General features: G+C 38.1%; 1 protein-coding gene and 1 pseudogene across 29 annotated transcripts in view; one reads left to right on the top strand and one right to left on the bottom strand.

Moving 5' to 3' along the window:
• The window catches only part of FAM13A (family with sequence similarity 13 member A), a 371,035-nt gene that overhangs the window by 61,351 nt on the left and 290,297 nt on the right, over positions 1 to 19,387 (top strand). The window lies entirely within an intron of this gene.
• On the bottom strand, positions 1,567 to 2,297 carry LOC102145931 (small ribosomal subunit protein eS4-like; annotated as a pseudogene).

Genomic DNA, 19,387 nt, shown 5'->3' with positions numbered 1-19,387 from the left:
TAGAATCCCAGTAACTCAAGGAAACAAAGATTTATTTACAGATTAATCAACGTCCAATGCAGGCTGACGGAGCTCTCCTCCATCTGGCCACTCTGGTACCAGGCTGCTTTCATTCTGTGGAGTATTTGCTACCTTAACTTGAGACCTTGAATCCTCCAAGGTTACATCAGGGAAAGTAAGAGATGGATGAGGTGCAGATGCTTTTATCTGTCTCATCCTGGAAGTGACTCACCTCTCTTCTCCTCACAGTTCATTGCTTTGACCCAGTCACATGTTCCCATCTAAATGTAAAGGTAGTTGAGAAATGTAGACAAATATTCCATGTAATATTAACAATCTATTTCCCTACAAGGAATTATATACTCCAGGTGCTGCTGGCAGACATCTAACCGATAGATAAAGGTAGCCTAAGGATGAAGACTTTATACGGTGATGAATGGTAGAATAGTGATGATATCCTTGAACCACTGAATCCACCAACTTAGAGTCTTCCTTCTACTGAACTCCTTTGTATTACTATAATATGATGATAAATGTCATTAGTATGTTAGCCAATTTGAGCTGGAATTTCAATTACTTGCAGTCAGAAACATCTAATCAATACACTTCATCTTACAATGCGTTGCTATTCTGTGGTTTGGGAAGGCTTTTCATGAAATGAACTGGGGCAGGATTTGAGAGCAGGAATGACATAGCTTTGCTTTGAATCTTGGGTAGGCCACTTGCTGGGTGTTTGAACTTGGGCAAGATACTTAGCCTCTCTCACTTTCTTCACCTATTGAATAGGGATAATAGCAGCCTAAATTGGATTGTTGTGTACATCAAATCAAACAATAATGTGAAAATACATTGTAAGCTATGTAGCATCCTAAAAATTTTACCTTTGTGAAATGGCAGGCTACTTTGTGTCTTGCTTTATGGTAGTTTCCTTAATACTGTTACTATTGGTTCATTGTACTTTATTTTAAATAAAATGAAAGGAACTCTGTGATCTGAAGAGACTGTTTATATTATTGGATTTAGACCAAACTTTAACCAGAATTAAACATTTAGTTGTGCTTCTCTATACAGTAAACCAATAATTGAAGTATTTGAGGAAGAAGAGGTTAATGAAAGGCAAACAAAGGCATTATATATTTTCTTCTGTAAACTTGTAGTGCAAGTAGAATTTTCATCTATGTTATACAGAATTCAGAAATCAAACAAAAGCATGGTGTCTTAGTCTCTTCAGGCTGCTATAACAGATCGTAGCATGTGGTCAATTACTTAGTTATAGATTAGTGTTAAGAAGCTGTGAGAGAGTATGGGTAAAATCACTAGAATCTAGGAGATTTGTTTTAGGGTCAGTTGTTTTGAGTGAGCATCAGCATAAGTAAGCTTTAATGATAGTGGTAGGAAGCGCCCACCAGCATGAAGCAGCATAGGAAGTAAAAGAATGGGCTAATTGGGTAACAAAGACTGTTAAGACCAAGAGTTAGATTAATGTGATCTAATCTTTCTTTTTTCTTTTAAACGAGAATTCACTGTTTATTTGTGCAAAGAAAAAAGATATGCTGCTACTATAATTTAGCTACTGCTTTGTTTGGTGGCCAGCCTCTTGTCTTTCTCTTCCGCAATAGTTTTAAGTCGGATGCCCTTTCACCTAAGGAGAGAAATCCAAGGCTTATTGCCATTGCCAGTGACAAAACTGTCAGAAACCCTTGTGGCAAAGCTGTTGCCATTGTCATCCTTCACATGCACCACATCAAAAGAACCAGGATGTCTTTCCCTGTTGGTCACACCAAGACGACTGAGGCTGGCTCCACCAATCACCATACACACATTGCCCATGTCGAATTTGATCAAGTTGATTATCTTGCCGGTCCCTAAATCAGTCTGCACAGTTTCATTCATCTTGATGAGCGGATTTGGGTAGCATCATGAGTCACCAGGTGTGGGATTCCCTTCATCCCCACAGTGCTCTTCCTCACTTTGCACAACCTTTACTTTGCCTCTTCCACTGTGATGTGGTGAATGGCAAAACGGCCCTTGGTGCCATAGACCAGGCGGAAATATTTACCTGTGTTCTTGATGCTGATGACATCCATGAATCCAGCAGGGTATGTGCTGTCCGCTCGAACCCTACCATCAATTTTGATGAAGCGTTGCATACGTATCTCATCTCCAGTCAATGTGTACTTGAGTCTATTCCTGAGGAAGACAATCAGGGGAAGACATTCCCTCGGCTTGTGGGGACCTGTCAATGGACAAGGTGGAGATACACCTGTTAGTTTGTCGGGCATCCAAATGCTTCTGAGCTGCAACAGGCTTCAAGTGCTTCTTGGGGCCCCGGGCAATGGCGAAACCCTGTGAGGGAAGAGAATCTCTTCTTTTCCGGTGCGACCATACTCTCAATGTGATCTAAATCTTAAAACTGAATTAGGGAAATTAAATTTTAGAGACAAGGAAGAAACTTTTGTCCAGTAGTTCCTGGAATGGAAACTATAAGCAAGCATACTTTAGCTGTTATCTGCAAATATGAATTTACAATGGTTTAAATAGTGATACTGCAGTGAGTAATAGTATAATTATGTAAATTGTATAATTAACATGTAAATAGGCAGACTGGAGAGTTTAAAAAATCATTCAATGAATGGTTCATGGGAAAAAATTCCATGTTTTGTTTTACTCCAACTTTGAATTATTTCAGCTACCGCCTTTAAGAATGTTAACCTTGGAGGGGCTACCCTATCAGATATTAAAATAACAAATTAAAGCAATTTTGTAATGGCTAGTCACTTGGAGAAAAATAATTGGTTGGGTTTCTTCCTTATGATTTAAACTACAGATGAATGAGAATGTAAATATGAAAGTGAAATCATAAGAATAATAGTATATATGTGAATTAAAGAAAAGTAATTTTGGATTGAGGAATGCCTTTCTAAACAAAGTTGGTAAATATATCCTTACTAGTTGTATTAGTTTTTCTACCAATTCAGTACTTTAACCAATTTCAAAAGAACATTATGGTACTTCTTATTTATTTTTATGGTATCTTCTTTTTTCAAGTTAACTTAATATTTTGGCAAATCAGGCCGGGCGCGGTGGCTCAAGCCTGTAATCCCAGCACTTTGGGAGGCCGAGACGGGCGGATCACGAAGCCAGGAGATCGAGAGACGATCCCGGCTAACACGGTGAAACCCCGTCTCTACTAAAAAATACAAAAAAAAAAAAAACTAGCCGGGCGAGGTGGCGGGCGCCTGTAGTCCCAGCTACTCGGGAGGCTGAGGCAGGAGAACGGCGTAAACCCGGGAGGCGGAGCTTGCAGTGAGCTGAGATCCGGCCACTGCACTCCAGCCTGGGTGACAGAGCAAGACTCCGTCTCAAAAAAAAAAAAAAAAAAAAAAAAAAAAAAAAAAAAAAAAATGAGATAGAGAACATTACTATGGAATTATTAAATTTTTATTCTATTTCATTGTATAAAAATGTATACATTACTTAAAATAATACAATAGACTGGAGGTGGTGGCTCACGCCTGTAATCCCAGCACTTTGGGAGGCTGAGGTGGGAGGATCACGAGGTCAGGAGTTCGAGACCAGTCTGACCAACATAGTGAATCCCCATTTCTACTAAAAATACAAAAAAAAATTAGCCAGGTGTGGTGGCAGGTGTCTGTATTTCCAGCTACTTGGGAAGCTGAGGTGAGGAGAATCACTTGAACCTGGGAAGTGGAGGATGCAGTGAGCCGAGATCACGCCACTGCACTCCAGTCTAGGCAACAGTGCAAGACTCTGTCTCAAAACAAAACAAAATAATAATTCAATAGAATTCAGACAAATGTTTTATTCTATGAAAAATGTACAGAGTGGCAGTGAAAATGATACGCTAAAGAGAAACAGTTGTTGAAAGAGAATTTTGATATAAAGTTGCCAAAAAATAAGAACTTAATTTGCTTTTGTGGTTAAATTCCAAAGATTTCTTTAATGTTTAGGAAGGAAGTTTTAGTTAAAATGTAAAGAAATGATGTCATAGATTTTTTTTTCCTGTGGTTTACGCTGTAAAGAAATCACATAGGCCTAGTTTTCTGCACATTTGACTTTTCTGAAACTATATATAAACAAGTGAGTCTTCATTTGACACTGTAACGCTGTAATTCTCCTACAGCATTAAGGTCATTAACTTTAAATGTGTCTTTATAATTTTTTTTTTTGTTTTGAGTTAGGGTCTTGCTTTTTAGCCCAGGCTGGAGTGCAATAGTGAGATCACAGCTCACTACAGCCTCAAACCCCTGGGCTCAAGCAGTCCTCCCGCCTCGGCCTCCCAAAGCACTGGAATTACAGGCATGAGCCACTGCACCCAGCCCGAGTCTTTGTAATTTTATAAAAATTCAAAACACTATTCTGTTTTTAACTTTACATTCCAGTAAATATGTTGAGAAATGATGGCAAGAATAATCTTTCCAAGAATATTTTTTCAGATTTAATTGATAGTGACCTCCTACAAGATGGTTCTTTTCTGTTTAAATCTTTTGTCTTGTTAAAACTGCCAAAAATGATGAACAAAAGATGTAAAATAGTGACATTAATAGCTTTCCACCTTTTTCCAAATAACCAAAGGATTCTACGTGTATAAATGTTTCTGTGTTTCAGGTTTTTTGTACATTAGTGTAGCAGTAGTAATCTCTTAAAAGTGACCCACTCCAAAAGTTATCTATTTCATCTAGAATTATTGAAAAGCAATAGTATGTTATTAGACTGAAGAATATGGAATCTTTCAAAAATATTAATATCATATATTATTTCTACTGACAGTAGTCTTATTTTGAGAGGAAGTTACCAAGCACTTGTTGACTTTCTATTTTATTAACAGCTCTTTTGAGGTATAATTTACATACCATATGTATACTCATTAAAACTGTACAGTTTAATGACTTTTGGTAAATTGACCAACTGTGCAAGCATCATCAAAATCCAATTCTAGAACATTCTCACCATCCCTCCCCACCCCCACAGGACAACCACTAATTTGCTTTATGTCACTATACGTTTGCCTTTTCAGGACATTTGATATAAATGGAACTTATATGTTCTCTTGTGATCAGCTTTTTTCACTTAGCATAATGTTTATGAGGTTCATCCATGTTGTAGCATGTATTAGCATATCATTTTTATTGTTGAATAATATTCTATTTATGATATATCACATTTTATTCATTCACTGATAGATACTTGGGTTGTTTCTGATTTTATTATCAGTAATGCTGCTAGGAACATTAATATACAAGTCAAGTCTTTGTGTGGATATGGATTTTCGTTTCTTTTGGGTAGGTACTTAGGAGTAGAATTACTGGGTTGTGTGGTAATTTTGCATTTAACATTTTAAGAAACTGCCAACCTTTTCCAAAGTGGTTGTACCATTTTATATTCTCACCAGTAATGAATGAGGGTTCTAGTTTCTCTATATCCTTGCCAACATATAGTATTGTTAGTTTTCTTTCTTATAACCATTGTAGTAAGTTAGTAGTGCTATCTCAATTTCTTCATGACTAATGATATTGGGCATATTTTCATATGCATATTAGCCATTGTATATCTTCTTTGGCTAAATGTGTTTTCATATCTTTTGCCTGTTTCTTAGTTGTGTCATTTTGGTTTTATTGAATTATAAAAGTTCTTTATGTTCTGGATACAAGTCCTTTGTTAGATACATGATCCACTGGGTGTGGGTTTTTGTCCTCTCTTCCAAATCACCAAAGCCACTAGTTTTCGCTGCTGGTTCCTCCTGTGGTAACACTACTATGCCAGCCCAGCCTAGGGCATGGAGGGTTTGGAAACAGGCCTAGGCAAGAGTGCTGCAAACTCCCACTATTCTTAACTACACTTCATCTCCCATTCATGAATAAATGTTTCTCAATTTAATTTTTATATCTTTGATCAATTTCTAGAGCCCTGGAACTTCTTTTGTTTGGTCTGGTTTTATACATTTTTTTTTAGGAGAGTATTTGCAGACCTCTTCACTCTACCATCATGGAGTTCAGCAATAGGTCTTGACTTGTGTTTATATAGAGAATTTAACTTTTTATAATAACCTTTAATTTTCTTGTTGTGATAGTAACACGTCTGGAGTATAAAATGAGGAACTACAGAAAACTTAAGAGGAGAAAATAAGAATTATTCAAGATTTGACAACCCCCCCAAAAAAACCACTTAATATATGTATATGTCCTTCTAAAGTTTTTCTGTGATCATGTAGACTTATAAAAAAAGATTACACTTGACATGAGTTTTATCGCCTTCTTCCCACTCCAGCCCCGATAACAGTATGTTGCAAATATCTGGCAGTCCCTTTGTATAAGATATGAGTCTTGCTTACTGTTGCTTGCCCTTCCCCTGTGTTCAGAGGCCTGGTTGGAGAGAGAATGACCTATGAAGAAGCTCTAACTTTTGCTGGGCACTGCCAAATTGCCTTCCAGAAATTCGAGCCACTTTAGATCCCACCAATATTTCTTTCCAACATTCATTTCTCTTTTTTCTTTTTCTTGTTTTTACTTAAAAATATATATTTTTTATTACTCTTTGGTTTTTTATCCAACTCTTTGAGTTACTTTTCTTTTCTTTTTGAGATAGGGCCTCACTTTGTCACCCAGACTGGAGTGCAGTGGTGTGAGCATGACTCACTGCAGCCTCAACCTCCCGGGCTCAAGTGATCCTCCCACCTCAGCCTCCTGAGTACTTGGAATTATAGGCGCATGCCTCTACACTTGGCTAATTTTTGTATGTTTTGCAGAAATGGGGTTTTGCTATATTGCCCAGGCTGGTCTTGCACTCCTGGGCTCAAGCAGTCTGCCTGCCTTGGCCTCCCAAATTACAGGCATGAGCTACTGTGCCTGGCCACTCTTTTCTTTTTTAAAAATTTCTATGAGTAGAATGGATAACAAGTAGTATCACATTATAATTTTTGCCCATCTTCGATTATTAGGAATTTCACTACCTTCTGAGAAAATCTATTCCATCAATAGAAGTGACTGTTATTTCTTCTTTATATGTCTTAAAATGTGTCTCCATGTAACTGCCATTTACTTTCTCCTACAGTCTGAACCATGTGGCAGCTCTTTTAAAACCTGAATATGTTCCAACCTCCAATCTTCTCTTTTGTGTATAATTGTTCCAGATTTTTCATTTCTTCTTCATATTACATGGTTGTACTTTTACTTTATTTTTAATTTTTTTGCTGGTCTTTTCATCAAACTTTCCCAGCCATTGAGTAATTGGTTAAAATTTGTTCTCTGGTAGTTTGGACAAGGAAGGTTCAGGTGTACAGTATTCTTTTAGCCTTTGTCTGTTCAAATTGTAGCTTTTATAGTTGAAGGACAGCTTGACTGATTATTAAATTTGGCTCATACTTTCTTTTCTTTCTTTTTTTTTTTTTTGTTTTGAGATGGAGTTTCACTCTTGTCGCCCAGGCTGGAGTGCAATGGCGCGATCTCAGCTCACTGTAACCTCCGCCTCCTGGGTTCAAGCGATTCTCATGCCTCAGCCTCCCAAGTAGCTGGGATTACAGGCATGTGTCACCATGCCTAGCTAATTTTTGTATTATTAGTAGAGACGGGGTCTCTCCATGTTGGTCAGACTGGTCTCAAACTCCCAACCGCAGGTAATCTACCTGCTTTGGCCTCCCAAAGTGCTGGGATTACAGGCGTGAGCCACTGCGCCCGGCCTTGGCTCATACTTTCTTTCCATAAATATTTTGTAAGCCTTTCATGCTCTGCCAAGATCAAGTACTGCAATCTATAAATTTGAGGCTACTCTTATTTTTCTTTTATTACATGGTGACATGATTTTTGCTTGGCTGCGCAAAAGATTCTTTATTGTTAGTCTAATAATTTCCTTGTAATACATCTTTGTGCAGACTGTTCTGGGTTTGTGATGTGCCTTTCAATATGTAAACTCAAAGCACTTCTATTTAAACAAAGTTTTTGTGAATTACATCTTTAAATATTCTATTCCATTGTTTGATTTTCTTCATTGGGGATTTCTAAGAGTGGAAATGGGGCATAAAGTGGCATCAGTTAGCTGCTTTCTGTAACTCTCAAATCGTTCTGATTTCTAAAAATGTTTCATTATATCTACTTTCCTCATTTCCTCTCTGCCCCTTACTGAGGTGAACAATTTCTGTTCTTCTTTGTGTTCTTATAATTTAGTCTTCACTTCTGAAATGTTTTTTCCTTTCCCTTTTCCCTGTTTCCTGAGTTCCACCGGTCTCTACTTCACATTCTCCTATTATCTGATCACCTCAAAAACATTTTGAAGTAAAAAGAAAAAAGAAAAAAGAGAAACGCATGTTGGAAAGAAGCGTAGGTGGGATCTAAAGTGGCTCAAATTCTTCCCTGAATTTTTTATTTCTGATTTGTGTTCTTTCATCATTGTGATCAATTCTTTAACTTTTTTTATTGTGATAAAATATACATAACATAAAATTTACTGTTTTAACTATTTTAGGTGTATAATTCTGTAGGATTAAGCATATTCACAGTGTTATGCATCACTATCACTAGCCATTTCAAGAACTTTTTATCACCTCCAAAATAAACTTTATCCCCATAAAACAATAACTTCCAATCCTCCCATCTCCCAGCCCCAGTAGCCATTGTTCTTCCCTCTGTCTCTGTATGTTTGCCTAGCCTAGGTATCTCATGTTAGTGTAACGAGACAATTTTTGTCTTTTTGTGTCTGGTTTATTCACTTTGCATAATGCTTTTAAGGTTTATCCATCTTGTAGCATGTGTCAGAAGTTCATTCCTTTTCAGGCCTGAATAATATTCCATTTTATGTATATTCTACCTTACATTTATCCATTCATCTGTTGTGAAACAATTTAGATTGTTTCTGCTTTTTGGCTGTTGTGAATAATGCTGCTGTGAACATTGTTGAACAAATGTCTGTCTGAGTCCCTGCTTTCAGAGTATATACCCAGAAGGGGAATCATTACATAATGTAGTAAATCTATGTTTAACTTCTTGAGGAACCATTTAGCTGTTTCCCACTTTGGCTGTTCTACTTTGTATTTCACTGATGATGCACAGGGGTTACAACTTTTCCACCTCTTAACCAATACTTGTTATTTTCTTTCTTTCTTTTTTTATAATAGCCATCCTAATTGGTGTGAAGTGATATCCCATTGTAGTTTTGATTTGCATTTCCCTAAAGACTAGTGATGTTGAGCATATTTTAATGTGCTTATTAGGCACATTATGTCTTATTTGGAAAAATGATTATCCAAGTCCTTTGTTCATTTTCGAACTGGGCTATTTTTTGTTGTTGAATTGTTGGAATTCTTTACATATTTTGAATATGTATTCAGATATATGAATTGCAAATATTTTCCCCTGTTCTATAGGATTCTATTCTATGTGTTGTGTCTTTTCACTCTTTGATAAGTGTCTTTTTTTTTTTTTTTTTTTTTTTTTTTAGATAGGGTCTCATTTTGTTGCTCAGGCTGGAGTGCAGTGGTGACATCATGGCTCACTGTAGCCTCGACCTCCTGGGCTCAAGCAGTCCACCCACCTCGGCCTCCTGAGTAGCTGGGACTACAGGTGTGTGTCACCATGCCCAGCTTGCTTGCTTGCTTGGTTATTTATTTATTTATTTATTTATTGTATTTTGTAGAGACAGGGTCTTGCTATGTTGCCCAGATGTCTTGAACTTCTGGACTGAAGCAATCCTCCTGCCTCAGTCTCTCAAAGTGTTGGGATTACAGGCATGAGCCACTGCTCCTGGCCATGGTGTCTCTTGATGCACAAACATTTTTAGTTTTGAAGTTCTATTTATCTTTTTGTTGTTGTTGTCTGTGCTTCTGTTGTCACATCCTTATTAAAATTTTGTTAGTTCTTTTTGTTAGGTTATAGTTTCCGTCTGCTTCTTGGCAGCATTTTTCTGATGAGTTCTTGCAGGAAGATAGTGATGCTTTTTTATACTTAAAAAAATACTGTTCCTATGTAAATGCTGGCCATGATCCTTTTTTCCTACTCATATTTGAGTGAGATGAAGTTTTGCGGGTTAGTAGCAAGAGTTTCCTGTGGGGTATAGTGATAACAGGCCAAAGTAGCCTTTCAAGTTTCACAGTTCAGGGAGGTTCCCCCCTCTATTACTACAAAAATGACTGTTTTCTTAATACAGCCCCTCTGTTTGCCCATCTCTCCTTTGCCTCCCAGAAGCTGGCCTGGGTCAAGAGAGCTCTGTTGCCTTTTCTTTGTAAACTTGGCTTCCAAGGTGATGCACTCACTCTTAGGTAGTGTATTTTTCTAATGCTTCCTGGTATCTGCCACCTTGGTGTGCCTGTAGGTGTCTTCTGTACCTTCTCCCTCCTCTTCTCCAATCAGCTGAGTCTTTTCAGCTCCTTTTGACAGTGTGCTCTCTCTTTCAGGTGGCAAATATTTGTAGGAGAGTTTGAACGCTTTCCACTGCTGGTCCTTTCTAGACTTCTACCCCAGTGCTGGTGTGATGTCTGCCATAAGCTTTCCGCACCATCCTCACCTTTGGCATCACGTATACAAATCAGAGTTTATAGCTTTTCTGTTACTTTTCTTCACTGTCTTCATCTGTGTGGTTTCAGAAGAAGTGATACCCTGAGATTTTTATTGGATTTGTCTTTAATAGATTCTTGAACATTTCAACAGTATCAAGTACATAGAGTCTTTTTTAATAGAAAGTTTTTAGTCTAATTTGAAAAAATTAGTTGAACTTAATTTGTGAGCTATAAGGCGATTTAAGTTATTTTAAATAATTTTTGGATGAAAAAATCAATGGGCTAAATAGGAAAAAAAACATAAAGAGAAATTTAAATGGATTATCTTTTAAAAATCTTAAACTTTACTTTTCTGTGAATGTTTAAAGATTGTTGGATCTTTATTTTTCAGATCATAGACTTCTTTGAGAATATGATTTCTAAAAAAATTATATTTTATGTACTTTCAGGGTCTCATGATTCATGGGTTCTAGGTTAAGAGCTATTGTCTTGGATCTACAATGCACATAAATAACTCTTTATGCTATGAAATGTTTCTGTAAGGGTAACAAATAAGGTATCTAAGAACTGCTTTGAGTTTTTCAAATTAATGTACTAGATTTAGAAAATTGGTTTTTAGACAGCTTCAGATTTCCTTGATTTAACAACGTATTCAGTAAATAATTGACTTTCTGACAGAGCACTATTTGGGGATTCTCACATAAAATAAGTCCATAGCTAGCTATTCCAAGGTGGACATGTGCCTCTATTACGTCATCAGGCTACAAGTCCCTTTTTTCTATTTTACTGTACTTAGAGCTTAGCTTCTGGGTTGCTACTTAATTACAGCATGGCTATTGGGCGTTGTATCTGTGATCTAGGCAGAAAACAGGGACATGGGGAAACTGTATTGCTCCCCTTTTAAGGAGTTTTTCTGGTGGTCTCAGCAGCGTCTATTTATATCTTGTTCATCAAACATATACATATGTCTATCAAAGATGTGCTGCAATGAAGGCTGGGTACGTTTTAACTGAGCACTTTGTTCCCTACCATTGCAAACAAAATCAGAGTTCTCTTACTAAGGAAGAGAAACATCCATCAATAGGCAACTGCAAACTCTGCCACAGTATTCTATTTTATTTTGAGGCAGAGTTTTGCTCTGTCACCCAGGCTGGAGTGCAGTGGCATAAACTCAGCTCACTGCAACCTCTACCACTCAGGTCCAAGCAATTCTTGTGCCTCAGCCTCTGGAGTAGCTGGGATTACAGGCACCCACCACCACACTTGGCTAATTTTTGTATTTTTAGTAGAGACGGAGTTTTACCATGTTGGCCAGGCTGGTCTTGAACTCCTGGGCTCGAGTGATCCACCCACCTCGGCTTCCCAAAGTGCTAGGATTACAGGCATGAGCCACCGTGCCTGGCTTGCCACACTATCCTTTTAAAGAATTGGTCACCACAAAGAAATTTTTAATCAACATTTTTAGCATTAACTCTCTTCCAACTGTGTGAGAAATGCTTTTACGTACATTATTTAACCCATTTATGCCTAGTGTCCCATTATTGGAACGCTAAGCTTGTGGGAGTTATTTATATCCTACTGCTCAAGGTCATCATCCAGGTCTGATTTTTAGCAAGAAAAATTTGCAACCTTTGGCATAATTGGGTTAATTAAACTCTCATAACAATTTTTGTTGATAATGTTTGTACATATTTATGAGGTACATGTGATATGTTATTAAATGCATAGGCTGTGTAATGATCAAGTCAGGGTATTTGACTTGATCACCTCAAGTATTTATCATTTCTATGTGTTGGGAACATTTCAAGTCCATTCTTCTAGCTGTTTTGAAATATGCAGTACTTGTTAACTATAGTCATCCTACTCTGCTATCAATCTTAGAATGTATTCCTTCTTTCTAACTGTGTGTTTGTACTCATTAACATCTCTCTTTATCTCCCTTATACTCACACTCTTAACACTTTTAAGTAGGTGTTATTACTGCAGTTTAACAGATGAGGAGGTAGTCTTGGGATAGATAAAAATTTTTTTAAGTTCAAAAGGCTGAATGTGAGGGTGATCTGGCTGCGGTGTCTCCCCAGTGTTCCCTAAGATTGACTCAGTTGGTGACTGGAGAGTGTATTAGTCAAGGTTCTCTTAGAGGGACATAACTAATAGGATAGGTATATACATGAAGGGGGAGTTATTAGGAGTATTGACTCAAACAATCACAAGGTAAACTCCCACCGAATCCCAAAACCTCAAAAGTAGGGAAGCCGATAGTGCAGCCTTCAATCTGTGGCTGAAGGTCTGAAAGCCCCTGGCAAACCACTGGTGTAAGTCCAAGAGTCCAAAAGCTGAAGAGCTTGGAGTCCAATGTTTGAGGGCAGGCAGCATCCAGCATGGGAGAAAGATGAAAATGGAAGACCTAGCAAGTCTAGTCCTTCCACGTTCCTCTGCCTGCTTTTGTCCTAGCCACACTGGCCGCTGATTAGATGGTGCCCACCCAGATTGTGTGTGGGTCTGTCCCTCCCAGTCCACTGACTCAAATGTTCATCTCTTTTGGTAACACCCTCACAGACACACTCAGGAACAATACTTTGAATCCTTCAATCCAGTCAAGTTGACACTCAATATTAACCATCACAGACAGCATGGGTCATCCTTCTTTATTGTTGAGTTTGCTCTTTTCCAAAGGTGCACATTCACCAAAGAGGCTGACATTCCCAGTGAGACTATACCAGTCAATGGCAAAACCAGGATTCAAACTCAAGTGCTCTAATTTCAGATCTATTCCTTTTCCATGACGTCAACCTTATCCAAGTTAATATGATTGTCTATGTCTCTATAAAAGAGTAATCCTACAATTGTTATTGTTAATTTCTAAATTACAATTTGGAAAGAACATGTTCCTTTTCCTCTTATGCTGTCAAAAAAATTGGTATAAGGTATAACTCTTTGTTAGCTGGAAGTCTCTTTGAGGGATTCCTATTTTTTCCAAATTTTTTATTAATGAAAAATATCAAGCATTCATAAAAGTTGAAAGACTAGTATAATGGACACTCTGTATACTGCCCACTTAGATTTAAAAATCAGCATTCTGTGATATTTGTACTCATTCCCTCTGTCTCTTTGTATGTTTGTATACATATGCATATATACAATATATATACAAGCATAGACACTTTGTGTTTGAAATATTTTAGTATTTGAAGACATCGTTACATTGCATCCCTGTTTCAGCATGCACCTTATAAGAATAAGGAATACTATAACTGGAATAAATTAGTTCTTACATGATGTTGTTATATGTTATTATACCTAAAATATTTAAAGTTACACCATCTAATATCCAGTACATTTTCACATTTTCCCAGTTGTCCTGATGAAACAATTGGCTGTTTTTATTTTTGCTGTTTTTTTTTTTTTTTTTTTTTTTTAAAGAGACAGTGTCTTGCTCTGTCTCCCAAGCTGGAGTTCAGTGGTGTGATCATAGCTCACTGCAGCTTCAAATTCCTGGGCTCAAGTGATCTTTCTGCCACAGCCTCCTGAGAAGCTGTGGTGGGAGGATTAGCCATCATGTCCAGATAATTTAAAAAAATATTTTTTTGTGGAGATGGGATCTCAGTTTGTTGCCCAGGCTGGTCTTGAACAACTCCCACCCCTTTTTTGATGTCAGTTATGCTTATATAAAGGTCTCAAACTCCTTGCCTCAAGTGATCCTTCTGCCTCGGCCTTCCAAAGTGTGTTACAGGCGTGAACCACCACACCTGGCCTAATTTTGCTTTTAAAAATGAGTAGACATTTTTTTTTAGCAGTTTTACATTTACAGAAAGTGACTGGGAAGTACAGAGTTCCCACATAATTCTTTGTCCTTACTTCCCAGTTTCTTCTATTACTATCATCTTGCATTGGTGTGGCACATTTGTTATAATTGATGAGCCAATATTGATACATTATAGTTAAGTAGATCTCATAGTTTACATTAGGTTTCCCTGTTTGTGTTATGCATTCTGTGAATTTGGTAAAATGCATGATGACATGTGTCTATGTTTTTCTTTAATAAATGGGGAAACAATCAAGATTCATATATTACATTTGAAGGTTGTGTATTTTAACTTATTTTAAATCTAGAACCAGTCTTTCCCTCATGACAATGATGTTTTGAAAAGTCCAGGGTGATACTATGTTAGAATGTCTCTCCTTCTGGATTTGTTTCTTTTTTCTCAGTCTCTTTTAACTTGTTCTTCTACCTCCTGTATTTACTGTAAGCTAGAAGTTAGGTTTACAAGCTAGTGAGCATCACCTTAAAGGTTTTTAGCAAGAACACTTGATAAATTATGTGTTCTTTATAATGCATCACATCAGGAACACATGATGACAAGTCCTCTCATGATTAGTAATGATAAACTGGATCTTTTGGGTAAAGATTTAAGGTGATTATGGCCAGATATAATTGTAATAGTGAATTTTTTCTTTGCAATGAGTATATAATCTGTGAGGTAATCTTTTTGATGCTATGAAAATCTTATTCTCCAACAACCTTTCAGCTGATGTTTCGACAGCTGCTGATTATCCTTGCTTACATTATTTATTAAGTAATTTGTGAGAAAAATGGTGGTTTTCTAATTGTCATTCCTTCTACATTTAACTGCAGCATTCTTCTGTAAAGAAGTCCTTAACTTTTTTACCGCTTTCTCTCACTTATTATGAATTCAGGAATTTTTAATACACTATGTTATTAGTGTATTAAATATGTTAATACATAGGTTATATGTCTTAATAACAAATTTAGCTTAACTAAATATGTCATTATTTACAGTGCTTACTCTTGGTGCTTTAACTACCATAAATTTACCCAGTGGGATTCCATTACACTGGCCCATAGGTCTTGTGAATGTGCCCCCTTAGGCCTTGAGCATTTTTTTTTATTGCTTTCTGGAGCAAGATGTCTCAGGATCACCTTGTACTTTCCTTGCACTACTTTTATTTGGTGATGGGGTATCTTTCTATCTTATACATTCCTTGTTAGATTTATTAACCCTAGCTCCAGTTCCAAAGAGTCTTGGAGCACATGGTTCTGAATTTAACCAGCAGTGTAACCTGATTATCCTTCAAAGTACTTTAAATATATGGGCTTTAAGTTTGTGAAGGATTGCTATAAGGAAATACAGGCCATTGATTTCAGTAGTCTAAAATTGGATTTTGTATTAAGTTAAACAGAGCTGCATACAGGCAATGTTGGCCCCCTTGGGCCCTCACAGAGCTGCCAGTATTAAAGGTTCTGGTGATGCCATAGTGTGTCATCATTAAAAGCTCAAGCACTGGAGCCTTAAGGATCTGAAGTTATGTTCTGGCTGTAAACTTTACCAGCCATATGTATTAGTCTGTTCTTGCATTGCTATAAAGAACTGCCTGAGACTGGGTACTTTACAAAGAAAAGAGGTTTAATTGTCTCCTGGTTCCACAGGCTGTAAGGAAGCATGGCTGGTGAGGCCTCAGGAAACTTACAATCATAGTGGTAGGCAAAGGGGAAGCAGGCTCATCTTATATGGCCAGAAGAGGAGGAAGAGAGGAAAGAGAGAGGTGCTACATACTTTTAAACAACCAGATCTTGTGAGAACTGACTCACTATAACCATCCACCCCCCTGGTCTGATTACCTCTCACCAGGCACCTTCTCCAACATTGGGGATTACAATTTGAGATGAGATGTGGGTGGTGACTCAAATCCAAATTATATCATTCTGTCCCTGGCCCTTCTTAAATCTCATGTCCTTCTAACATTACAAAATACAATCATTCCTTCTCAACAGTCCCCCGAGTCTTAACTCATTTCAGCATTAACTCAAAAGTCCAGTCCACAGTCTCATCTGAGACAAGGCAGGTCCCTTTTGCCTATGGGCCTGTAAAATCAAAACCAAGTTTTTTTTTTTTTAACCAAGTTAGTTTCTTCCAAGATAAAATGGGGTACAGGTGTTAGGTAAATACATCCATTCAAAAAGGGAGAAATCAGCCAAAACAAAGGGGATACAAACCCTGTGCAAGTTTGAAACCCAGCAGGGCAGTCATTAAATCTTAAAGCTCGAAAATAATCTTCTTTCACTCCATGTCTCACATCTAGGCCACACTGATGCAACGTGTGGGCTCCCAAGGACTTGGGCATCTCTGCCCGTATGGCTCTATAGGGTACAGACCCTCCGTTGCTTTCCTGGGATGGCATTGAGTGCCTACAGCTTTTCCAGACACACAACACAAGCTGTCAGTGGATCTACCATTCTGGGTCCTGGACGATGGTGGTCCTCTTCTCACAGCTCCACTAGGCAGTGTCCCAGTGGGGACTCTTGTATGGGGGCTCCAATCTCACATTTTCCCTCTGCATTGCCCTAGTAGAGGTTCTCCATGAGGATTCCACCCCTGCAGCAGACTTCTGCCTGGACATTCAGGAGTTTCCATACATCCTCTGAAATCTAGGTAGAGGCTCCTAAGCCTCAACTTTTGCCCTCTGTGCACCCATAGGCTTAATACCATGTGGAAGCCACCAAGGCTTATGACCTGTACCCTCTGGAGCAGTGGCCTGAGATGTATTTTGGGTCCTTTTAGCCATGGCCGGAGCTGGAGTGATTGGGACACAGGGATCAGTGTCCTGAGGTTGAGCAAAGCAACATAGGCCCTGGGCCCAGCCCAGGAAACCATGCTTCCCTCCTAGGCCTCTGGCCCTGTAATGGGAGGGGCTGCTGTGAAGATCTCTGCCTTTGAGACATTTTCCCCATTATCTTGGCTATTAACATTCAGTTCCTCTGAATGTTCAGCTGCAAATTTCTGCAGCTGGCTTGAATTCCTCCCTAGAAAATTGGATTTTCTTTTCTACCATATGATCAGGCTGCAAATTTTCTAAACTTTTATGCTCTGTTTTCCTTTTATTAATAAATATAAGTTCCAGTTTCAGATAAGCTCTTTGCTTATGCATATGACAATAAACTGTTAGAAGCAGCCAGGTCAAATCTTGAGTGGTTTGCTGCTTTGACATTTCTTCCTCCAGACACCCTAAATCATTTCTCTTAAGTTCAAAGTTTCACAGATCCCTAGAGAAGGGGCAAAATGCTGCCACTTCCTTTGCTAAAGCATAATAAGAGTAACCTTTACTCCAGTTCTCAATAAGTTCCTCATCTCCATCTGAGACCTTCTCAGCCTGGACTTCATTGTCCACATCACTATCAGCATTTTGATCACAATCAACAAGTTTATAGGAAGTTCCAAACTTTCCTTCATCTTCCTTTCTTCTGAGCCCTCCAAACTGTTCCAACCTCTGACCATTACCCATTTCCAAAGCTGCTTCCATATTTTCAGGTATCTTTATAGCAATGCCCACTCCTAGGTACCACATTTGCTGTATTATTCTGTTCTCACATTGCTGTAAATATGGGTTGTGACTCAAATCCAAATTATATCGTTGTGTGCCTGGCCCTTCACAAATCTCGTGTCTTTACCTGAGACAGGATAATTTATAAAGAAAAGACATTTAAATGGCTCACAGTTCTGCAGGCTGTACAGGATACAAGACTCGGGAGACCTCAGGAAACTTACAATTATGGTGAAGGCAAAGGAAAAACAAGCATGTCTTACATGGCCAGAGAAAGAGGAAGAGAGGAAAGGAGGAGGTGCTACATACTTTTTAAACAACCTGATCTTGTGAGAACTCACTCACTATCACAAGAACAGCAAGAGAGAAATCCTCCCCCGTGATCCAGTCACCTCCCACCCAGCCCTTCCTCCAACATTGGAAATTACAGTTCCACATGAGATTTGGGGAGAGACACAAATGTAAACCATATCACCATGTAAACTTAGTCAAGTTTCTGTTCTTGGCATCTCAGTTTTCCTTTTTTCTTTTTCTTTTCTTTCCTTTTCTTTGCTTTTTTCTTTTCTTTTCTTTTCTTTTCCTTTCCTTTCCTTTCCTTTTTCTTTTCTTTTCTTTTTTCTTTTCTTTTCTTTTCTTTCTTTCTTTCTTTCTTTTTCTTTCTCTTTCTTGTTTTTTTCTCTTTCTTTCTTTTCCTTCCTTCTTTCCTTCCTTCCTTCCTTTCTCTCTTTCTCCTTCCTTCCTTCCTTCCTTCTTGTTGTGCATTAATTTTCTTATCCTAATGGAAATAGCTAAGAGTACATACTGATAAGGTGGTTTTGAGACTTAGACACATTAATTTTTTATTTTTTGTCTTTCAAATTTTAGATTCAGGGTACATGTGCAGGTCTGTTACAAGGGTATATTATGTGATGCTGAGATTTGGGCTTCTATTGATTCTGTCACCCAAATAGTGAACATAATACCTAATAGGAACTTTTCAACCCTTTTCCCTCTCTCTCTTCCCTCTCTTTTTCTGTACCCGATGTTTCATTCCCACTATATGTGAGAACATGCTGTATTTGGTTTTCTGTTTCTGCATTAGTTTGCTTAGGATACTGGCCTCCAGCTGTATCCATGTTGCCGCAGAAGGCATGATTTCATTCTTTTTTATGGCTGTGTTGCATTCCATGGTTTATGTGTATCACATTTTCTTTATCCAGTCTACCAGTCATGGGCACCCAAATTCATTCCATGTCTTTAATATTGTGAACAGTGTTACCAAAAACATATGAGCACAGGTATCTTTTTGTTAGGATGATTTATTTTCTTTTTTCTTTTGAGATGGAGTCTCACTCTGTCACCCAGGCTGGAGTGCAGTGATGCGATCTCAGCTCACTGCAACCTCTGCCTCCCAGGTTCAAGTGATTCTCCTGCCTTAGCCTCCCAAGTAGCTGGGATTACAAGCACCCACCACCACGCCTGGCTAATTTTTGTATTTTTAGTAGAGATGGGGTTTCGCCATGTTGGCCAGGCTGGTGTCAAACTCTTGACCTCAGGTGATCC

The sequence above is a fragment of the Macaca fascicularis genome, chromosome 5 (genome assembly GCF_037993035.2).
Source record: "Macaca fascicularis isolate 582-1 chromosome 5, T2T-MFA8v1.1".
NCBI classification, from domain to species: domain Eukaryota; kingdom Metazoa; phylum Chordata; class Mammalia; order Primates; family Cercopithecidae; genus Macaca; species Macaca fascicularis.
This window is presented reverse-complemented; position numbering and strand designations above follow the sequence as displayed.